Below are 25510 nucleotides of genomic sequence, written 5' to 3' on the forward strand. Positions count from 1 at the left end.
TCATGCCACACACTTGCCCTCCCATTGAATATGGGTAAACTTGCGCAAGAGGTATTTCACTTCTCACCTCCCAGAATTAGCAAAAGGCTGATATTGGAAACACACTAAGAAAAAGGTCACACATCAAGGTAGGGGATAGGGGAGTGGGGATTTAAAGGATGTAGCTTAGGACTCTAGTAAACATCACATTTGCTCCATCGTGGTACCAGAAAAATGCCCGAAAGAATTCAAGGGGATAGGCAATTTGGTTAATGGTTAAAGATTGGATGTTGGAGCTAGACAGAATCAAGGCTGCACCCTGCCTCCTCCACTTGCTAGCAGTAAGTCAGGAAACCTCTCCAGGCTCTGACCTCCTCACTCCTGCCACGAACGCTGTAAGGATTTATCACAACGGCTGGCACACAGCAAAAGCTTAATCAATGGGAGTAAAAACCCAACAAACTATGGGACAAGAGAGGAACAGGAAGGAGATCCAAACCCCTCTCTGGGGTTGGAGCCCACATAGTATCAAGATGATATACATTCAAGGGATTATCTAAGAAAAAGGAATTAAAAAGTCAAAATAATAGATTTTTCCTCTATCAGCCCAAGCACTTGATATTCTTAATAAACATTTTCCTTTTTCATATTTTACCCACTCACCATGAAAAGAAAATTACTGGATGAGAAATATATGAGCAATATATACGTACATCCCCACGTACAAGCCTACAAAGTGGATGTAGAGGAAACTGTATTACATAGAACAATTAACATTCATATAGTGTATACTTCCCTGTGATGGTAGCAGCCTATCGAATCCTCAAAACAGTCTTGGACTCCCAGAGGCAGCATGGGTTCCAGGCTTGGGCTGTGGGTTTAGGCTTAGGATGAAATCAAGGCTCTGCTCTGACCCTACTAGGAAACCTCCTTCTCTGGAACATGCAGGCACCCCATGTGGTCATGATGAATACCCAAGCACATTACAAGGCAGAGACGCAGCACTCAAAAAGGGTATATATGAGTATAATGAAAGTAAAGGTTACTATAATGATCATCCTCTTATACTGAATGAGGACAAGAACACTGAATGACTGAGCCAAGATCACCCAGCTAAGAAGTCATGGAGCCGAGTCTTGAGTTCTTCCATGGCACTATGCTGACTCTCTTTCCAGGCTCTCTTCCTGGCTCAGTGTTGCCTCTCAGCCCCTGCAATGACCAACATTGCACCTGCAATGACCACATTCCCCAGTGTCACCTCCAACGGGAACCTTCACTGGCGCTCCCCACCCACAGCCCCATGACACTGTCTTCTCACCTCTAATACTCCACTCAGCGGGCATCGTCTGCTTGTTTCTCAGTCCCCTCACCAAAATGTGAGCTCCTGAGGGCAAAGACCGTGTCCTGCTGACTGCCGCATCTTGTTACCCAACATAAAGCAGTTGCTCAGGAAACATCAGCGACTGAATGAATGAAGGATTATAATAAGGAGAGTGCAAAATAGAATAATGAGAAAGCTGCACGTTCTGTGAAGGTACAACTGAACAGAGAGGACACCTGGAGTCACGGTGCAGCTTTGCTAGTCACTGGTCTTTTTTTTTTCTTTTAATTTTAACAGCACAAGTACCCTTCTCTGGACCTCTGCCTACTCATAAAGTAAAAGAAAATAGTTGCAGTTGACTATTTCTAGGTTACCATATCTAGGCCCAATGTTTTAGCAGTGTAGGAAAACCAGTGTTTGTGTATGTGAATCTGGATCTAATTTTATTGTGGGGGGAGACAAGGCAGGTTGAGATTTAAAAGACAAGCAAAAAAAAAAAATCTGTGACCTTGGACAAGTCATTTAATCTCCCAGTGACCTCCAGTTTCCTCATCTGTAAATCGAGAAGGTGGAAGGAGGTCATTTCTACCATCTTTTCTGATTTTAACTGAAGTGCCTTTTAATTCCACCTTTCTCCTCAAGCCTTGAGTCCCGACCTAGAAATCCACTGTACCTTGTAAATGTTTTTTACCGTCCTTTTAAAACTTATACCATTGTAGTGGTCAAAGCCTAGCGAATGAATTTAAATCTAAAGTTTAAAAAGTGATTTCAAATACCTTCCAATAACACTAAACTTTTGTGCCATTTCAGCATAAATCTTGGGAAGGGCTGCTATCCTCTGACTTTTTTATAACTTTAAATGCAGGCCTTCAAAATAGAGCCATCATGGTATGATTGGTCATAGCTCTGGCAGGGCAGCCAGGGGAGCTCTGGGAATAAGAAGCAGCTATACACCCAGCTGTGAGATCTGGGAATAGAAAATAAAATAATTAGTCCCCCACTGAGCCAGAACATCCGTCCTCTTGCCAGTGTGGATTCAAAAAGATGCAACCGGCCTCTTTGGACCTCGACACCTGAGGCATCGAGTGTGAAGCTCAAAGGAGGCAGAGTCAACAGGCCTCTCAGGGTGCCAGTTTATGGAATATCCCACATCCAACAGCAGATTGTCGTAATCGCCACAAAAACACACCTCTGATGGCACAAGACCATGGGCGTTCTATTAATTCATCATTTTCATGTACTTTTTATGTGCCAGGTAGTCATTCAACTAATACCTACTCAATGTCTACTATGTGCCCATTGTTCAGATGCTGGGATAGAAAAGAATAAAGACTCTTGGTTAAGTTTTTTGTTTTTTTTTTTTGCTGAGAAGATTCACCCTGAGCTAACATCCATGCCAATCTTCCTCTATTTTTTACCATGTGGGCCGCCAGCACAGCATGGCTGCTAACAGAGCAGTGTAGGTCCACGCTCGGGGAACTGAACCCAGGCCACTGAAGTACAGTGTGCTGAACTTAACCACTAGGCCACCAGGGCTGGCCCAAGACTCTCAGTTAAGTTTTTAAGGAAATTTGTAAATACATATGCACATACATACATAGACACATAAAAACATGCATTTATGGAAGCTAAACATACATTTCGTGACAGGTGATTGGTTTCTCTTATTCATCCAACAAATATTTACTGGGGCCCATTAGTTGGTGGCAGTCCCAGTCCACGGGGATACAGAAAACTCACAGCCCCGCCTGCAGGAATCACATCCTAGAGGGAAGTCAATACGTGAACAAGTATTTGTAACTCTGAGGCTTGTGTTTGCTCCTTGTTTTAAACTCTCAGAGATTCACTTCATTCTGAATTTAGAATGTCGAAGGGCCTTGATTGGACACCACTTTAAGGCAGTGATTCTCAACCATGGGCTCTGTTACTCCCCAGGGGACAATATCTGAAGACACTTTTGGTCGTCACAACTGATGGGAGGGGTTGCCACAGACATCTACCAGGTAGAGACCAGGGATGCTGTGAACTGTCCTACAGTGTAGAGCAAAAAATCATCTGGCACAAAATGTCAATGGTACAGGGACTGAGAAATACTGATTAAGGTATGTTTGAGCATTCTAAAAACATTAGGGTTAAACTTTAAAACTCAAGGATATTGACAGAATTAGAAAAGTTAGGAAAGAAGACTGTGGTTAAGGTAAAAAAAAATCTAAAGAAGCAAAGAAAAACTATTCAGTTGGATTTGCATGGAAATAGTAAACATTTGCAGAAATGTACTGTTTGCCTTACCCAAGAGGAAATTCAGGGACATTTACAAATTATGACAATTTCTTTATATATGCCATAAAATAGTGTGTTTAATACCTCCTGATTCACCAGGAAGAGAACAGTGCCTGAGTCTGCCTTTGGTTTTCCATCTTGCGTAGCCCACTATTTAAGACCTTCCGTCTCCCAGTTACAAAAAGAGCTTATCTCCAGAAAGACACATGAGCCCTGAGGCCTAATTCGAGATTTGAGGAAGGCTGTAACTCAGGCATCAGACAATCAATATTCCAATTTGGAATTTAGTACTTTGGAGCCAGAATGTTCAGAAACATACATAAAGGATCTGCTTATGATTGAGGCCCAACTCATATTTATAATATAATCACCTAATAAAAACGGTAATGACCTCCGGCTGACTGTACACAGCATGCTTTGGCACACAAGCTCCATAAAAGGATTTTCACAGACCTTGCCTTCAAGAAAATACATCTAAGTTCCTGTTTTTTTCTATCAAGGCTGAAGAGCCCAGACAAAAATATTATTTTGCTTTTAGAATGCCGACATACACAGTATGTATAGTAGATTATCTTGTAATAATATGATATTGTCCTCAAGAACTCTTTCTGCTTATGCATGTGACCTTAAGAAGAATATATAACACACTTCTTGGTTCATCCCCTTTACAAGCAAAAACAATCTCTCTCCCCTTCCATGGCCACCTTAAAAAAGTAAACCAAGATGCCCACTAATTAACATACTGAGCTGCTGGTATGTTTGCTCCATCCCTCTGCTTCCTCTAACCAGCTTCATGACCCGTTAATGACACTCAACAGTGATAAAATTTTAACGACACATAAATGGGTTGATAAGCCAATTGAGCAGTTAAGAGCATATCAAGTTCCCTGGAAGATAGAAAAGAAAGAGTGTGTCTGTGTGTGTGTGTGTGTGTAACAGAAGCAGTCCTGGTACAATCCCCTACCCCTCCAGGCCCAGTTGAAAGCATTTGTATTTAACGGAAAATAAAAGAGAATAACGTACAGCAGCTACAAGTACAAAACGGGGTGGAGTGGTATGAAGAGATCTCAACTATATAAGTTTATCTCCTTCCCAAATTGCCTATGCTCTACTTTTATTATCTATGATCTATTGTTTCCACATCTGAAAATTACTTCCTGAATCTATTAGCAAAAGTGGATGAAAAGAAATCAGCAGTCGCAAATTCTGGTCCAAGCGGAATAAATCAGGGAGGGAGGCTCCCCTCACCACTGGCATCGCCATGAACATATTTCAAGCACATAATCGCTAGGTTCTTATAAAATTCAAGTTCATTTTTTTCCATTGCAAATTATATATCTGTGGCACCATTGTGAAACGCATATCGGAAGATACTTAAAGGATTAATAAAGAAGAATTGGATATAATTTTTCCAATCTTATTTCAGACCCCCCCAGGAAGCATCTCCCAAAGGAGAAAAAGAAGTATGTGCATTTTTTTAAAGCCAGTAAAATTCTTGATTGCAAAGCCTTTCTATGGCACACCCAAGGCAACAGTTCCCTTTGCTGGAATTTGAATTTGCTGATACAGGCATGCTAAGTATACCCGTGACAAATTAAAACACACAAACCAACAAACGAACAAAAAACTTTGCTTTAACAGTAAACATTTATTGAATAAATGAACAAATAGATTGTTTTATGATTGATGATAAGGCTAAATGTTTTGGCAGGAAAGACAGCAAGGAAAGAATAAACAAGAAAGTCCTAAGAATGGATAACATTTTTGTCAGAAGCCACTATAATACAGATCACCCAACAGGAGCAAGTTTTGTAATTTCAATGCCTTATCCTCTAATAAATCAAGAACATGTAAACTTTTATTAATTTCTTTCAAACTTCTATATTAGGAAAGGTATTATTTCTTGTCTGGAAAGCAAGCTTTTGATGGAAGTGAATGATCTTAAAAATTATTACCATTCTACTAATATTTGACATAAAAGGAAATCTATTCCCGAGTAAATCACCTTTCCAATTATGTTGAATAAATTCAGAGTTGCATTATTTGGAAATAAAAAGTGAAGTGTTTAAGCTATAAAGAGCTTTAACCTCTCTGAGCGACCTAGCCAATTCCTTCCTCATGCCCTTGCCTTCCCTGGACACTTTGGCTTCTCTTACCTAATAGGACAACTTGGCCCCACCTCAAGGTTCTGTCTGGGTAGCTCTCAAACCCTGGCTGCACATTATAATCAGTTATGGATCTTTTATAAAATACCTGTGTCACAGCCCCCCCACCTACAGACACACACAAGACAATGATGTAATTGCTTTGCAATTGGCCTGTGCATAGGTATTTATTAAAGAAGATTTAATGTGCCACCAGTGCTTGGAGCGCTCTGCCTTACCCCAAAAGTGTAGCCGAAGCCCACTCTGTAGAACTGGAAGGCTGAAAGTCCCTACCTAAATTCTCACAGGGCTCAGCATCCCATTTCTTAGTGGCTGGTCCTGCTATGACCTGCCACTCTGTCCAAGGTCACAGGCTTCTGCCTGGTTTCAGAGTCACAGATCCTAATGACAGCACCTTCTTTTAGGGCTTGTTCTGCCACTTGGATTTACAGGTCCCAACCCTTCTGTCTATTCCTGGCTGTGTCACAGAATGGCACATGTAGCAGCTGATGGGGACAAAGAGACTCTCATGGCCTAAGTCTTGAGCTTACCCTAAAAGGAGCCCTCCATGTAAGCAGGTGGCTGTCTCTTCTCCCACTCATTCCCTCCACTACAGGGAAGCACGCTTGGCGGTAAGGAGTCCTTAGGACTGCACTAACTGCTTGCTCCATAAGGTCTCCTTGAACCCCCAGAAGTGTACTCTAATCAGGCAACATTATTAGCACCACTTAAGAAGTGGCAGAAACTGAGGTGGTATCCTTGCCTCAGGTCACAGAGCCAGGAAGTGGCAGAAGTGGGACTTGAATCCAACTCTGATGACAAAGGCCACTGTCTTAGCCTATTCGGGCTGCCATAACAAAATACCATAGACTGGGAGGCTTATAAACAACAGAAATTTATTTCTCACAGTTCTAGAAGCTGAGAAGTCCAAGATCAAGGTGCCAGAAGATTTGGTATTTGGTGGGGCCCACTTTCTAGCTCATAGACAGCTCCTTTTCACTGTGCCCTCACATGGTGGAAGGGAGAAAGGCTCTCTCTGGGGTCTCTTTTATAAGAGCACCAATTTCATTCATGAAGACTCTACTCGCATGACCTTAGCACCCCCAAAAGCCCCACCTCCAAATACCATCATATCAGGGGTTAGGTTTCAACATATGAATTTGGGGAGGACACAAACATTCAGTCTACAGCAGCCATGCATCTAACCACCCTTCGTTTATTAACCATCACGACAGCCAACAATTACATAGTGCTTGCTCTGTCCCAAGAGCACTGCGTTAAGCTCTTTACATAGATTAACACATTTAATCCTCCCAGATCCCTATGAGGACAGCCAGACAAGGAGACTGGGGCACAGACAAGACACATAATGTGCCCCATGCCACAAAGCTAGTAAAGGTTCAAGGCAGGATTTGAATCCAGGCAGTCTGGTTGCAAAGCCCAAACTCTGAACCACTCAGTCCCATTCTCTTTTCAACCACCACACTAGCTTGTCACCAAGCTGACAGCAGCTGCCATGACCCTCTGTTGATACTCTCAGCAACCAGCACAGCAGCAACATGTGTACGTGGCTGCTTCCATCACAGGCTAAAGCTACCTGAACGTAAGAACAGGTCTTACTCATTTCCATCTCCTTTGAATCTAATATAGCCCTGGCATATAGAAGGTATTTAATGAGGAGCTGTTCAACTCATGTATTCACTCAACAAACATTTTGTGGATTACTTTCTGTGAGCTTCCAGGGATAGAAGGATCAACTGATCACAGTTCTCATCTTTGGGAGTTTATGCTACAACTGCAGAGACACAACACAGCTAACTGCAATTATGTATAGTAAGGGCACTAACAGAGGGATGAACAGAGGGCTGGGGATGTGCTGCAGTAACACAGGACCCAAAGTCCCCTTTTATTATGGCTCCACTGTCTTGTCTTCCATGTACACTCAACCAGTCTGGTACTTTTCTTAAATATTTTCCCCAAACCAACTGCTATGTCAGAACTGACACCAAAATACCGCAGTTTTGAGATATGCAGCCCATGGTTGAGCCCTTTCCACGTCCAGCCCTGGGCTTCCCTAATCTGTCTTCACATATTTACGCTGATTGTCTCAGTGGGCAGGAAATGGAGCTCATTCAATCTAGACCTAGGCTCACACAATGCTGGGAACTGTCACAGTGATGCTGGTGCTGCCGGGTGGTGTCATTCCTACCGTAAAGGGCCATCAGCTTCCCATAGGTGTAAGTAAAAATTCCATCCTTTGCTACTCACCGTACTGTTTACTTCTACAGAATTAATAATACAAGAATTTAAGCTCCGTGAACGTAGGGATAGTTGACTGTTTTATTCACCACTGTATCCCCAGTGCCTAGAAGAGTCCCTGGCAAATACTGGGTGCTCAATAAATATTTGTTGAATGAATAAACAAACACTTACTTGTTTACATGCTTGTTTCCAGCTACTTGTGAGCCTCTTGGGGACAGGGATGGCTTTGTATCTCCAGTATCTAGCAAAGTGTCCGGCACATAGTAGATGCTTAATTAATGTCTCATGAACGAGTAGATGAATGGATAGATGGAGAGACAGAAAACTGTTCTAAGATAAAGAGACTCATCAAAACAAAGTCTACTGAGAAATTACCATCATCAACTAGTTTTATTAAAGGAAAAGACGGAACACTATCTTGCTTAATGGTTCAACAAAATTTCCCTTGTTAAACACACACACACACACAGGCACACATGCATGCATGCATACACACAGAACCTCAATGAATTATGTTAAGTTCACTTGGGAGACATGAGTTTGATTACGGAGTAGGAGGGAAAGAGTTAAAAAGCAGAAAACTGATAAGCAGTCTTTTGGCATAAAGAAGTGTTTCTCAAAGGTGGTCTAGGGTCTACCTACATCAAATTCATATGAAGATCTTGTTAAAAATGAAGATATCCAAACCGCATCCTTGTCTACAGAATCAGAATCTTTGGGGAGAGGCATGCAGAAACTGGCAGGGGATTCGTATACATATAAAACTTGAAAAACATAGGCACATTTATACGGTCTTCAACTCCAGCTACTGCCAAAGATATACTTGAACATCAGAGAAAGGGAACTACCAAGAAGGCAATGCAGAGGACTTTTTCCAGTGAGTCCTCACTCTCACTACCTGGAGGACTCAAAATGTAAGGCATTATACTTTATTCTGTGTTACTCAAGAAATTTTTATCAGTCAGGGCCCCAGCAAGACCTAGATGACATCCTCAAAGTGGGTCACCTTGGAAGAGTTTGATAAAGGGACTATTTGCAAAGGTGTGAGTAGGGTTACAGGGAAGCCACGGGGAACAGTGCAGTACTGCAGGGCTAGGAACCATGAGGAGCTGTTACCACCCCAAGGCATGAAGGGACAGGCGAAGGAGCCATTACCGGAAGCTAAATACAGAGAGGGTAGGTGGAGAGGGCCATCCTACAGGACTGTGACCTCCGATGGAGAAAAGCAGCCAGCCTGTGGTGATCCTATGAGGGAGATGGAGAATAAACTCCCCTCGGCCTCCTGCCAATGTTCCCACTGACCAAACGAACCAGAAGCCAGAGAACAAGCATGATAACGGAATCACACTGGGCAGCCTCCCGGGGCACAGAGCAGGGTGGAGGCAGGACCTGACAGGGCAAACAGAAGATGTCCAGCACAAACCCCCAAATCTCTCAAGAGAATTCAATACTGGCACCCCATATTTGTGACTCCTCTGCCAGAGAAGGGAAATTGCCTCCAAATTATTAACAACTGGAATAGTTGTTATATTACCACCCAAGTCCCAAGATTAGTTTGGCAATAACAACAAACACTGTTAATATTCCACCTCGGTCTAAAAATGGGAGGGAGGCAGTCAGCAAAGAAACAAGAGAGGTTTTAGAGTTGAAGACCTAGTTTAAAACCTGTGGAACTTGAGCCTCAGATTTGAATTTCTTTCTCAACTATGAAATGGGTATAAATAAAGCTACCACCTGCTCTGCCTACCTTGGTATGTCTCCATAATCATTACATGAGATATTGGGTATTAAGTGTCTTCATAAAATTGCCAAGCCCTATAAAGTGTACGTTATAATTGCCCCGCTAAGTACGGTGCAGATGTGTAAATCTGTGCATTAGGAGGATGGAGCAACCAATTTTGTTTTCACACTTGGATGATCTGTGCCCAAATCAAAGGCAAACCACAACATATGCTTTTGTGCGAGTTTTCTTATTTTTAGCAATGCATTAGGGAGAAGGAGTCACTGAAATGTACGAAATTTGGCAATGCAGCACAGAATGCCTCAGCACTGGAGGTAGGTTAGGAACATATGCTTAACAGCCTTTTTCATGAACCCAAACGGAGAATAGTGTGGATGACACTGCTTGTTAAAATTGTTGCTACTTTAAGCATTTCCTCCCTTGGATTAGCTTCCCTTTTAAAGTAAATTAATTGTAATAAAATTAAAAAAGCACTGGAAGAGATGTCAAAAGACCCAGCTTCAAGATGCTGCCTCTGTCACCAGCTGAGCTCTAAACCTTGGGCGCTGAAGCTAACCTGGAGCTTCCAAACTGTGCTGTGGGTGGCCCTCGGGTGATTTCGCACAGCTGTCCCAGGGCCTAACAGGAGGGCGCCTGAAGCCGAGGACGGCGGAGGTGGTCAGGAGGGGCCGCCAGCTGAGAGCCCCTCCCAAGTCCTCACCAGTTTTATACGGTGGAGTTATGTGTGAAATCTCATTGTTAAACAGGTTCCCACTGCTTCAAACACAAAACCAACCAACGCAAAACACTTTGAGGAGATGATCTCTAAGATTCCTTAAAATGTAACATAAGATAATTTTATGAACTCAATCGCATCCCACTGCATTTGGAGCTGTGAAGCCAGGAGTATTTGCCCAAGTCTACCTTCCAGTTCTAAAGCATGAATCAACGTACTTAATGAAGCCACAAAGGAAGAATCACCCACTTAGAGTGAAATTAATCCTGTGGCTCGCAGGCAGGTTTGTTATGAATACTTGTTAGAATAAAGGCAGATTGGGTCTCCTCCCTCCAAGCCCCTGGCATGATTTAGCTGCTTTAGCAATGGTCTGATCACTACCTGTTAGCAACTGCCTGTGGTGGGAAACAGGCAAGCCGGCCCCCATCATTCAACCAAGAGAGTGCCCCAGGGTAACACCAACAGTGCTGTTTGCTTGTTCACCAGCTGGAACAACTTCCTCCCAAATTACGCAAACAAGGACAGATTCAGCATCGCTCACTGGATAAAGGCTGATCTCCAAGTCACACATAGAAATGATTTACCACTCTCAGCATTTTGCAGGCAGGGAGACTAAGACATAGCAGAAGGAAATCAAGGCTTTGTGTTGAAGGTCAAGAAGGTGCTTTCAAACTCCCCTACTCACTAATACGTGACTAGGTTGGTTAGGTAGGTTATTGTACCATTGGGTAGGTAGGTTATTGTACCATTGGGTAGGTTATTGTACCATTCTGATCCCAGTTTTTCCATTTGCCAAATGGAAACGGTGACGTTAGTTCATGTGTAAATCTATGTGAAACTCTTAGAAAAGTGCTTGGCACATAGTAAACACTCAATTAACACTAGCTATTGTTTTTATTATTCCATTTGTCAATAAATTAATATGTGCCAACCATTTTGCAAAGTTTTAATATATCATTCAATAAATATTTATTGAGCACCCTCTAGGTGCTAGACACTGTTCACCATTTCACTTAATCCCCCAACAACCCTTCCAAGTAGGTATTATTATTTCCGTTTTATGGATATGAAAATTGAGGCTTAGAGAAATTAATAACAAACTAAAGAGTAAAACTGGCTGACCCAAAGTTACTAGAATTGATCTTTCCTTGAGGCTTCCGGGAAGCTGAAATGGTATTATGTCAATAAAGCATCTAGCCCAGAGTAGGTCCTAATAAATAGAACCTACCATCACTAGGTTCAGATTAGCATAATTATGTTACAATACTGCTTATTACATTGTTTCCCAATATCGGTCAATCATAAACCACCTTTGTACTTTTTACCATATCTAATACGTGCCTCTTTACTTACTGAATAATCTTCTTTAAAGTGATCAGCATTTTAGATAATTCGGATAAACCGCTTAGTACACAGCCTGAAACACAGTGACAATAATAACATGTTTACTATTATTATCAATGTGTGCCAACACTAGGGATACAAAGGTGCAACAGCATAAGGCCTGTCTGCTCACACAGGGCTTAGTCTAGTGGGGGGACACATACATCCATGCCAAGCAGACTAATGAACGTGTAACAGAAGGAGCTAAGCCTGTGACTGTCTGGAAAATCAAGAAAGGCTTCACAGAGGAGGCAGCCTTTGATTTACGACATGCAGGATAAAGAGGAGTTTGTCGAATACATATTTAAAAGGCATTCACAACAGAGAGGCTGTGTCTAAGTCCTCGTCAGAACCCCAGCCCTAGCGCATGCATAACAGCATGCTGATTACATCTGAATTATGAGCTGATGATTATGAGTACCCTATATCTCCTCCAAGCTTATCCTCACCCCTCTCCTAAAATATCTTCATTCCAGGGACTTCCAAAGAGAGGGAGGGTGAGGAGAGAGAAATTCTCTTGAGTAATCTGCTTATTGTAAAGAAATACAACCTCGTGTTCCTTTGTCATTCCCGAAGGGACGCTTCTACACGACAGGCTAATCACCTGCAAAATTACCACGAGGAGCTGGTTCTTAGTTACGTACAAGCAGAACAGCATTCGAAGCATCTTCACATGGATGGTTTTATAACTCAAGAAAGGCTGCTCTGATTTAGCTTATTTTTCCAATTCATACTCGGGAGATAATGGAACAAATGGATACTGGTACCTGTCAAATGAGAGGGAAAGAGAAATGCAGGAAACAAGCCTTGGGTAATCAATCCAAGCTTCCTACATCTAGTCGTGGAGATAGTGTAATCATTTTGGAGTCCAGAGCATAAAGCATAAGGCTCTTGAGTATTTTTATATAGAAGATGTTGCTCTTAAAATACTGATGAGGTGTCAAGGTTGTAGATTAAATACTGCCTTGTATCACAGAGTTGTATACGTCACTCACGTAGATTGCTTACTGTGCTCTCTCCTTTCATATGGATGCTCTCTATTTTGTTCAGGTCGAGGAAGCATCCCTACTACGTTCTAGCAAAGGTTTCAATGGAAAATTTTTATGAGGAAACCAGTCTCCCCACTATTTTCTCCTGCACATACCATCTGCCTTGGCTAGCCCGCCATGCACACATGCTCCAAAATCCACTAAAATAAATCTGTGGTGTTTGTACAATTAATTCTCTAAGAATATGACATTATAGCTCCTCTGCTCATACCAATCCCTTAATATTAACAATTGGGCATTGGTTTCGAGATTTATCTCAGAACTGAGGGTGTGACATTAAACTTTTAGCCCACTGCTTTCCCAGATGTAATGACAGCCCCTGGTCCTGGGATGACCTGACTCTGAGAGCCTCCCAAACCTGGCTCCCAAGACAAGATGCTGAAGGCAGATGTGGCTGCTTCTTGTAGGTCACAGCAAAGAAGCTACTGGATGGCATTTTTGTTTGTTTGTTTGTATATAAGAACAGAGCACACATGCTCCGGGGTGGACGTTTTTAATTACGTCTCTAAAGTATACAGGGCATAGCAATGCTTTCATTCTCCTTCTCCCTCTCAGTTATGAGACCCGCTTACACTGCTGCCCAACTTATCTGAAGGCGAACCACCATGGCAACTTACTGTGTGTGGTTGGGAAGATCAACACCACCAACATCCTTTCACGCAACAGCAAGGAAAGAAACATTGGGAGAGGGCTGAGAGTCAGAGAGATTAGAGACCCTGCTCTGCCAATCACTTCCGGTGAGCCCCTGGCAAAGTGGCTTCACCTCGCTGACTCTGTTCCCTCCCAATGTTGATGTGAGGCTCCTTCACTCATTCTTTCAACAACTATTTATTGAGTGCTTATTAGTTTTCTATGGCTGCCGTAATAAATTACCACAAACTTAGTGGCTTAAAACAACACAATTTTACGATATTCAGTGCTGCAGAAGTCCAACAAAGGTCTCACTGAGCTAAAATCAATGGTCAAGAGGGCTGCATTCCTTTCTGGAGCCTCTAGAGGATAACTCATTTCCTTGCCTTTTCCAGCTTCTAGAGACCACCGATTCCTCAGCTGGTGGACCCCTTCTTACATCTGCAAAGCCAGCAATGGTAAGCTGAGTCCTTCTCACACTGCTATCTCTCTAGTTCTCTGCAGCCCAGAAAGGTTCTCAGCTGTTAACGTCTTGTGTGATGAGATTGGGCCCACCTGGATAACCCAGGCTAATTCCTCATCTCAAGGTCCTGAACCTTAATCCCATCTGTAGAGTCTCTTTTGCCATATAAGGTAACATATCCACAGGCTCGAAGGATTAGGGCGTGGAAATCTTTGGGGGGCCATTATTCTGCCTCCCACAAGCCACACTCTCTACATCAGTGAATAAAACGCAGATCCCTGCCTCAGGGAATAGAGATTCGAGTGGGCAGGGGCAGACAATAAACAATAAACATACAGGAATAGGCAAAGCACTCAGTTTGTTAGAAGGTATGAGTGTTATAGAAAAAATATAAGTAGAGGAAGGTGAGGGGGAATAGGAGGGCCAGGGTCAGAAGCAGACTGTACTATTAAACACGGTGGTAGCATATACTAGAGAGAGTGAGCTACTGGTCAGAGAAAACGCATGGAATTGAGATCACAAAAGGGTTACAGTTGTTGGGAAATGACAAGGTCATTAATTTCCATTAATTAGAGAGTCAAGCACATACTACCTCTTTTTTCCCTTCCAACAGGGATGATTTTTCTATGAAGAAAGCTTGTTGAAGTGTGTCCCTCTGATTCTTAGGTTGAGGTCCCTTGGCCCAGGATGCAACAGGCTTTACAGTACAGTGAAGAGTGCAGAGGCCCAGCTCTGCAAACCACCACGTGGGAGGCTTAGAGACGTCATTTCCCTTCTCTGGACCTCAAAGTTTTCATGGGTTCATTGGCATTTGCCCCTAGAACCTCATGCTATTTGGAGAATAAAGATTAGTATGTGTAATCAAAACAGTGTGGTAGTGGCATAAAGACAGACCTACAGACCCAAAAAATAGAATACAGAGCCCAGAAATAAACCCTTGCATATACATGGTCAAATGATTTTTGACAAGAGTGCCAAGATCATTCAGTGGGGAAAAGTCTCTATAACAAATGGTGTCTGGAAAACTGGATATCAACATGCAAAAAAACGAAGTTAGATCCTTAACTTACACCATGTACAAAAATTATCTTAAAACAGATCAACGACCTAAACATAAAACTTAAAACTATAAAACTCTTAGAAGAAAACATAGGGGAAATGCTTCATGACATTGGATTTGGCAATGATTTCTTAGATATGACACCAAAAACACAGGCAACAAAAGTAAAAATAGATAAACTGGACTACCTCAAAATTTAAAACTTTTATAACAGAGAAAATATTTAAATCATATGTCTAATAAGGGGTTAATAACCAGAATATATAAGGAACTCCTCTATCTCAACAACAAAAAAACCAATAACCCAATTAAAAATGGGCAAAGGACTTAAACAGATATTTCTCCAAAGAAGATATACAATGGCCAACAAGCATATGAAAAGATGTTCAATATCACTAATCATTAAGGAAATGCAAATCAAAGCCACAATGAGATATCACCTCATACCCATCAGGATGGCTACTATCAGAAAAACAAACCACAAGTAGTATACAGACACTGGGCAGTTCAGTCACTCACCCAAGGCCACACAGCTAAGGGGGGACAGACAGTTCAGATCAAAACCTTGACTGTCACTAACTCTATAACCCATGCTCTTAACTCACTAGAATGTGCATCTCTCAAGAGGTGGCTAAGGACACATTTAAATACCTCCCAAGGGGAGTGATCAATGAACCAGCCATTTCTCTGCAAGCAACATGATATCAGCAACAAAGTAAAACACCACTTGGTAGTCTCCATGGCACCTTGCCATTCGGGGGACATCTTTAATGGGAAACACTATCACATGGCTAGAGTTAAGTTGCACTTTGTTCTAACCCAGTAATTTTTTAGCCCCTTCTTTCTCTAGTTCCCTGCCTTGAAGCCTGAATTCCACCGTTACTGAGCTATTTACTCTTTCTCTGAGTGTGTCATGCTGTCTCTTGCCTCTGGATTCTGCATATCCTGAAATGTGATTACAGGTTTTCATCTCTGACTCCTCAACTTGACTGAGTCTCCATGAAGGCAGGGACTATGTCTTATTTACCTACATATCACCAAGGCCTTGCCAAGGGCTAGCGTATGGTAGCTAAGTAAATGTTTGCTGAATGAATGCATTACAGGTGGTCCAAGAAGTAATTCTCTCATGCTCGGAACCTGCACCGAGAAATGAGCCTATGAAGCTGGTGTCTACCACACATCTTGTTTATCCAGGCTAAGCCGTATCTGTGGCCATGAATTTCTCTGAAATTCTGAAGAACTGAAAGGAGCTAACACAAACCCAAAGAAAACTTTCATGTGAAATATCTAGACTCAAGCTTGTCCTATTTCTCCTTTTTCTAAAACATGGTAACATATTTTATTTGTGTTGATTTGCAACGTTTCAGTAACAGCTAATCCATCAGTGCTTCATTTGGACAATGGGAATACCCCGTCTGCCGCCAAAACCTTGAGACACTGTGTCCTGTGGCTGCTGCTGACCCTGGACAGACATCCCATTTTTGTGTGCTGTTCATCATGGAAGATCTGGGAGGGAGTTTGTGTTTCTGTATAACCCATCACTTCTCAAAGAGCACCTCATGGCATCAGGGCAGTGCTTACATTTCTAACATGTTTTACAAACATCCTACACATACATCCTTACTGATTTTACATTGTTATTTTTAAAATTAAAAAAAAGAATTGAGGTAAAATACATGTAACATAAAGATTTACCATCTTAACCATTTTTATGTGTTCAATATTCACATTTTTATGCAACCAATCTCTAGAACTCTTTCTCTTGCAAAACTGAAATTCTATACCCATTAAACAACTCCTCATTTCTCCCATCCCCTAGCTCTTGGCAACTACCATTCTACTTCCTGCTTCTATGAATGTGACTACTCTAAATACCTCATATAAGTGGAAACATACAGTATTTGCTGTTCTCTTACTGGCTTATTTCATTTAGCATAATGTCCTCAAGGTTCCTTCATGTTGTGTCATATTTCAGAATTTCCTCCCTTTTTAAGACTGAGTGATATTCCATTTTATGTATATACTACATTTTGTTTATCCATTCACCCATCAATGGACATTTGAGTTGCTTCTACCTCCTGGCTATTGTGAATAATGCTGTTATAAACATAAGTATATCAATATTTCTTTAGGACTTTGGTTTCAATTCTTTTGAATATTTACCTGGAAGTGAAACTGGATAATGTGGTAATTTTATTTTTAATTTGTTGAGGAACACCATATTGTTTTCCGTAGTAACTGACCTATTTTACATTCCCACCCTTACTGCACAAGGGTTGCAATTTCTCCATATCCACGCCAATACCACACAGTATAACACGAGAAAAAGAATGGCTCCTATCTCACTGGGTTGTTGTGTGGGTTATGTGAGGCAATGGATGTCAAGTGCTTGACACATAGTAAGCACCTTATAAATGGTATGGATGCTATTCATCCATTTATTCATTCTTTCATCAAACATTTAATGGGCACTATTCTAGACACTGGGGATTTAAGGCACAGTCCTCACCACTCAAAAAGCCCCCTGGCTACTGGGTCGGATGGTCATAATCATGCAACAGGACAACAGAATGTCAATTTGTTTTCTCAGTCCGCTATTAGGCCCTTGCAAGAAGGGTCCTGTCTAGTTTATCTCCATCAGAAGGCTAGGACAGAATCCCTAACAGCTTTAATGGAGTCTGCAGGAACTTAAGGACCGTCCTGGAACATTGGTGACAAAAAAACCAGAGACTGAATAGAACCGTTGTAGGCTCTGTATTCTATAACAGAGCCTGTTAGAACTACAGAGGACCCTCAAGACCAAAGGGATCGACTCCTTCACTTTGCAGATGAACATGAGGCTCAAAAGACCAAATGAGTGGCCTAAGGTCACTCCACTAAGTCGGGTCCTTGCTCCTGAGACAGTGCTCTTTCCCCTCTCACACACAGCAGCCTCATTCCTCATCATCTTCTCTTTTTAAATATATATTCTTTTTTTTTTTTTTTTCCACGGTGGAACATGATCTTCACACCAGAGTTTTCAATGAAGAGGGAAAACTAAAAACTGTCCACTAGTTCCATCCCTTTTTACCTTCTAAAACCTGAAGCGCGTGCAGCATTAAGCCGTAGAACGATTCCACTTTCTCTCCCTTCAGGAGCATGTTTCTACGCAGCTTTCTGATCACATGGCTCTGTTGTTCCAGGTAGCCGTATAAAATGTGCCACAGGCCTGGCTTGGTGGTGGGAGGCACATGGAGCTAGGTCACGGGGATCTTGGCAGTGGAATCAGCATCATCAGTCTAACCCTATTTTCTACAGACATTATCCAGCTCTCCACTTTTCCCCCCTTTGAGGTTGAGAGTAAGGCTTTGAATTTAGACAGACAAGGGTTTGAATTTGGCTCCTCCACTTACCAGGTGAGAGACTCCATGCAAGTCACTAAACCTCTCCAAGCTTCAGTTCTCTCGTGTGGAAAATGGGTATAATACCACCCACTTCTGTAAAGTATTGAGGACTGACTAAGATGCTGTGTGTAAGGGAGCAGCACAGGGCCGGGAACAGGGCAAAACCTCAACAGAGGAGCCAGGAGGAGGAGGGGCCGGTTAGGTCAGCATTAGCAGTAGTGTCACAATTAGGCCTTCTCCAAAACCTACAAAGGAAATTCTCACTGGTCCATTGCTGACTTTTGAACTTCACACCTTTTGCATTTAGTGATAAAGTGTACTATTCTCAAATCACACGTTTAGTGTGCATATATGTGTAGACACACACACACATATCATCCCTCTTCTAATCATCATAGAAACATTGTAAACCGCTGAGGAACCTAAGGATCAGAGGTCAAAATGCCTGGCACCAGATTATTCCACTAGAAAGTCAAGAAATAGATTTGAAAACAGGTGTCTGCACCTAAGCCCATGATCCATCTGCTCTATTCACCCCTGTCCTCTGCCTGCAGTCGTATAATAGATCCTAAACAAAAGCTTTGAAGGTTTACTTCCTCTCCATTTCCAGATACATTGATGAACTGCTGGAACCCCTCCCAATCACTACCCTTTTCCCTCATGCAGTTAAGGCCTCATATCCTTGCATACATTTTCCCCCCTTGTGGGGCATGTGCATTCATAAATACGATGATTTCCCCTTCTGAGTAACTACACTCGAGATCATACATCCTTCAACAAAGATTTCCTTTCACACATCCACCCAGTGTTTGTTAAACAAGAAGCCTGTCCTTCCACGGTTTTTCTATTGACCAGCCCTGCAGTCCCCATTCACCCTGGACATTTCCATCATCCTAGACAGGCTTGCTCCTTGTGTAGAATTATAACTGGTTTCTCCTCTCGCGGAGCCCCACAGGCCTTTGGCATGTCATGCTATTTGTGCTTCTCGGTCCTCGTGTAGGTCGTTCTGTCCCACATTGATGTGATTTCACTGAACTCCTCAAGGCTCCTTTGTAGCCCCTCTTCTTTCTCTGGCTGCCTTTGACTGCTTGCCAGCTTGATCCCAAGCTCAATGCTCCTCCCCTCCTGTGTCTCTCCACCTCCGGCAACGTGTCCCACCTGTGGTGCCCTGTCATCTCCACCTGCTTGAGTTGCTGCCTCCATCTCATCCTCTGAGATCTCCTCTTCCCTCCCCTTTCTTTCCTCCTCTGTGCTCTTCAGACAAAGACAGCCCTTTCTGAAGTCTTCTTTCTGAGCTCGGCTTCCTATTCTCACAGCTCATCGCCCCCTCTGGTGTTCTTCTTACGCCTCTTGCTTATCCCTCATTACTTTATCACTTTCCTTCTCCATGACCCTAAATCTCTCATCTTCATCGAATCCTGCTCCCTTTCACAAACTTCTCCTTCTACCCACTCTGAAGCCTCAACGACATTATTTCAAAACACGTCACCAGCTCTGTATTGCTTCTTTTATTCAGGGCCCTTGAAGCTGTTCCAGCTGTGCTTGCCTCCTTTTTATGTCATTCTTTTAGAAAAATGTTCAAAGATATTCTCTTTTACACGACAAGGGTAACCGTCAATTCATGCCTCAACCCTTCGCCTTATTTTAAATAGGAGACATAGCTGGAAGCTTGTTTTACGCACCCCAACACACGCACCCTCTGTTCACCATTCCTGTTGTCACTGTCTTGGCCCTGGTCCCAATTATTTCTCTCCCACTCCCCTAACCCACAGCCCTGACTTATTTCTTGTCTACTTCCATATGCCCTTCACACCCTCTACACTAGACTGATTCCAAAAAGCAAATTTGATCAATCAATGTCCCAGATTACAAGGTTTCAACGGCTCCCCACGACTTGCAACATAAAGTCAAAACTCTCCAGCATGGAATACAAGGCACTTTGTGATCTGGTCCCTGTCTACCACTGTAAGCTCAGATTCCTCTACTCACCACCAGCCAAGCTCACTGGACAACAGGAATATGGGACCACTTTGCACATATGTGGGTGCAACTATGGGAAACACACCATGGTAGTTCATGCTGGCATGCCTCTAATACGATGCTCTTGTGTTGGGAATGCCCTTCCCACCTCATTACATATATGATGAACTCCTATTATCCTTTATCTTTGATTCCATTGTCCTTTTAGCCTCAGCTCAACAAAAGAAATAAAGGATAGATGGAGGCAGGGAGAAAGGGAGACAAAGAGGGAGGGAGCAAGCAACTGCGTAGTATACTCAGGTAATTTCTTGACCAACATAATTTATATCCCTATGTCAATTATAACTAAATTGTTCCTCACATAAAATGTGTGGCAGGTAACTAGGCTTATACTTCCTTTGACACAGTCATTTGGAGACCCAGATGCCCCAGTATAAACCAGCATGATGATAACTACAATAAAAATAATAACTAATATACCACACTTCAGAAAACTTCTGGGGGCCGGCCCCGTGGTGTAGCGGTTAAGTGCGCATGCTCTGCTGCTGGCGGCCCGGGTTCAGATCCCGGGTGCGCACCAACGCACCACTTGTCAGGCCATGCTGTGGCGGCTGTCCCACATAAAGTAGAGGAAGATGGGCACAGATGTTAGCCCAGGGCCAGTCTTCCTCAGCAAAAAAGAGGAGGATTGGCATGGATGTTAGCTCAGGGCTGATCTTCCTCACAAAAAAAAAAACTTCTGAGTTCTTCACCTATATTAACTCATGTATGCCTTAGTAAATGGTGAGGAGACATCAACACATTAATTAATTTGCTCAAAGCCCTTTTAGTGAAGGGTCAGAGTGCAAACCCCCAAAACCAATGCTGTTAACTTCTACACCAAGACAGCCTCTGTGGTCTGCTATTTTAAGTGGTACTGTTAACACATACTAAACTTTCCTTCAGCAATTCCTCAATATCTCACATGCTCACTGTCTTATTGTTATAGGCAATGAAGGTTTTGGCCCTACATGGTCCTCTTAAATAGACCATAACATTCTTCCAGAAGCCCACGATGGTGAAAAGAATATGGAGTTTGAATCAGAAGACCTGATGGGATTCAAGTTCTATCTACATTACTCATTAGCTGTGTGGCCTTAGGCAAATCATTTAACTTGGACTTCAATTTCTGCCTGTAATGGAGATATTAACACCTACCCTCAGAGGGATGCTCTAAAGTATAAATGAGATAATTGTCTATAAAAATATTTTGCAAAAGGTACTCATTTCAATTCCAGCAGTCCTAGTCAGACACCAAAATAATCACGATTATTCTCCTGATATGAAGACCACATGGAGCTCCTTAATTCACGGACACTGAAATACTGCAAGCACGTGCCCTGAATTTACCCCAGCAGCGTGAATAATCAGAGCCCTGGCACGCAACCTTTTTCTGGACTAGAAGTCTTATCCTGTATAAAGTTAATTCCTCCTTTCAAATCTTCCCTTGAAAGGGGCCTGCAGAGATGATTTTGGCTTCCCCTAAGAATGAGACAAGGAGAAATCAAGGAGAAAGAGAAAGAAAAACCAGCTTTGGTCCTTATTTCATTTTTTCAACCCATCACGATCCTCATAATTTTTATTTTATTCTTTGCTGCTTTCCCCTTTCTCCCAACTTCCCGTTCACGAACTTGAACCATGCTTACTATGGTCCCAGCGGATGCTACGGAGGAAGTCCGCTTTCGGGATATCCAAGTTCCCAGCCTCCCTCCTCCAGCTGTGGCTATTTTTCCTTCTACGTCTACATGCCCCATGGCTCACACACCACCTCACTGGCATCCTTCTAACCTCTGAGGATTCATACGATTGTTCCTCACAAATAGTTCAAGTCCTTCAACCATGTTCCCGGTGACCATGCTTTTTCACCAGCTGTGCAGGAGAAGCTTAGCTGAGCCTTACCATAGCCAGCCAGCAACAGAGCTGGGATGTGAACCCAGGTCCCCTGCCCACAACCAAAGGTCATTCCAGAATAACACACTAGCTCTACATTTTTGGTTCCAAGATTGTTCATTCGTTCACATGTATTTAATAGCCCAGCACTATGTTTGGCACTGGGGATACTCTAAGAGGTAAAAGGGACACAAAACTCTCTCCGAGAGGAATGGACAAAGAAGGGGCTGCAACAGAGGCATCTGTTACTTAATGATGCATTTTTCCAGAAGGATGTAGCACTAATGACTACAGTAACTCACAACTGTTTACCACAGAATCTATCATATGTAAGATAATCAGGAAGAGCCGTCAAGCCATGTTGCTAGCTGCTGTATCTTCAAAATCTAGCTCCCTGCTTGGCACATGGGAAGAACACTAAAAATATCAATTAATTAATGCTTCCATATACTTAGTGAAGCCTGAATTTCTAAGAGTATGAGTCTTATATGTTTCATGGTTCATTTTTTTACTTTAAACCCAACATTTATTGAACATCTACTATGTGCAAAGATATGCTGTTGGAAAAAAAGACTAAGACCGTTCATGACCTCAGAGATGCGTCTTGATACTATCAGATGCAAATAACTTTATGGAAGATGTCTGAAGCATTACTTTATCCGTGAATTCCACACAGTCTTTCTAAAGGCAGACGAATACATACATACATACATACACACACACACACACACACACACACACCTTTATGTTGCTAGACAGTCGCATTTTTAAAGTAAAATACAGTGTTAATGACAAGAGTAACTCCGATCACAATTCTTATCATTCATTTGCTTCTCCTAGATAAGTTTAATCTGTATCAGGCTCCATTTATTTCCTTAATGATTTTTAATAAACCAGAACAGGCTCTTCTAGGTACTTTTTAAGGACACTTTCACCCAACAGAAGTCAGCCCAAACTTCCCAAGTCATTTAACATAAAGTATGTAACGAATACTCCTATTATTGGGCATATTGTAAATTCACTCACTCATTTGTTCCTGCATTCAGAGCACATCTGCTGAGCAATCACCAGGTGAAGCACTGTGCTAGGCGCTGGGTGATGCTCCTTGCCACTACCAACTCACCACCTTCTGGAGGAAAAACAACAAACTAATCAATTACATTTTAGCAAATGCAGTTGGAACAAAAAGAAGAGAAGAATTCGCTCTGCCCAGAGAAGTTTGAGAAAACAGAGAAGGAAATATCTTTGGTGGGTCTTGAAAGACGAGTCCAAGTGGTGAAGAAGGTAGGGAAAAAGTAATCCCTTTATATGGAACAGCATTTCCAAACCCTGATTCGTGAGCGGGCCTGGCGTGGTTCAGGATACAGCCAGAAGATCAACGTGGTTCAAGCAAAATTGCGTGTGGGACTAGGGAGATAGAGATAAAGACAGCAAAATGTTTGTGAAGTCACAAAACACCACGCTAGGGAGTGCTGTGCTACCCATTAAACCAGGAGACACGTTGTTACACAAATTCCCTTGAGAGACGGTAGGTGCTGGGGGAGGAGACAGCCCTGGTGCCAGACTGCCCGGGCTGTACACTCAGGATCCTCCTCTTCCTGGCTGTGTGACCTCCAGCAGGTTAACTCCTCAGCCTTAGTTTCTTATGCAAAATTTGGATAATAATAATTGTACCTAGCTCATAGAGTTGTTGTGACAGCTAAATGAGCATTCAGAATGATGCCTGAGCACTAAATGTTGGCAATAACAATCCATCTACAGCAAAGTCATTAGTGCCAGTGATTCATTAAAAGAATTTTTGGACTTCCCAAAGTTCCACTTCAGCGTAAGGTCAGGCAAGCATTTCAGGAACTGCCCAGAACTGGTATACATACTGATTATCAGAGACATAGACCAGGGGTCAGCAAACTCCGGCCTGTGGGCCATATCTAGCTCACTGCCTGCTTTTGCAAGTTTCACTGGCACACATTCATTTGCGTATTGTCTGTGGCTACTTTTGAGCGACAACAGCAGAGCCCAGTAGTTGCAAGAGAGACCATACCGCCTGCCAGCTGAAAATATTTATCTCGTTCCTTTCAGAAAGTTTGCTGACCCCTGAGATGGATGACTGAATTATAAAGAGATGACAGACTGCTCATTATTCTTTCCTGCTTTGGCCATTAGCTTAGACGAGTAGTTCTCAATGTTCCACCATTTTGTGATTTGCTCCTAAGAATGGGTTTATCTGTCAGCCTTTATCATATGTGGTGCAGTGAGAACAAAGTTGAGACCATTGCCTTAGATCTTACCAGATTATTAGAGCCAACACAGGTAGCGCTTTATTCAAAGCAATCATTTCACTAACACAGGTTGAATTACATTCCTCTTTTTCTATCAGACCAACGTCAGACCCAATGGCATTGTGTTGCAAAGACAAAGTGCTAAAGGCAGAGAGCTTCCAAACCCACTGGCCTTCAAATGGAAACACACAGGTACATTAGCCTCTAGTGTCCAAGTACAAAAACAGCCTTTGTGGTTGTCTGAAATACAAGAGATCTCAATCGCTGTTTACTGAACCTTAAACCTTGACAAAATAGGTTACTTGCAGGTCCTGAACTAGCTTCAGATTTATCCTTTCCTTAAGGAACTATAAAAGAGACTGAGCTGTATGCACCACATTCCTTTTGTTATGTTAGAATCAGAAGTTAGTGCACAAGAAAATGCTTTTCAATGAGCCTTCCCGGCAGATGCCTCTGGAAAGCATGCTCTTAGAGCAGTATGTTCTAAAACGGTGTCTGTGAACAATACTTCAATAGGTTCTCTATAAGAACAGGGAAAAAAGCTCAAAATGCTGAGTTAAAAAATGTTAAACAGGGGCCGGCCCGGTGGCACAAGCGGTTAAGTGCGCGCATTCTGCTGCGGCGGCCCAGGGATCGCTGGTTCGGATCCCGGGCGCGCACCAACGCACTGCTTGTAGAGCCATGCTGTGCCGGTGTCCTATATAAAGTAGAGGAAGATGGGCACGGATGTTAGCTCAGGGCCAGTCTTCCTCAGCAAAAAAAAAAGAGGAGGATTGGCATCAGATGTTAGCTCAGTGCTGATCTTCCTCACACACACACACAAAAAAATGTTAAACATATTTCTTTCCAGCAGGACTTCTCAGAGTCTTTCACTTGTGCATTATGAATCTCCAAGACATAGGAAATGCAGTT

The sequence above is a fragment of the Diceros bicornis genome, chromosome 13 (assembly GCF_020826845.1).
Source record: "Diceros bicornis minor isolate mBicDic1 chromosome 13, mDicBic1.mat.cur, whole genome shotgun sequence".
Lineage (NCBI taxonomy): Eukaryota > Metazoa > Chordata > Mammalia > Perissodactyla > Rhinocerotidae > Diceros > Diceros bicornis.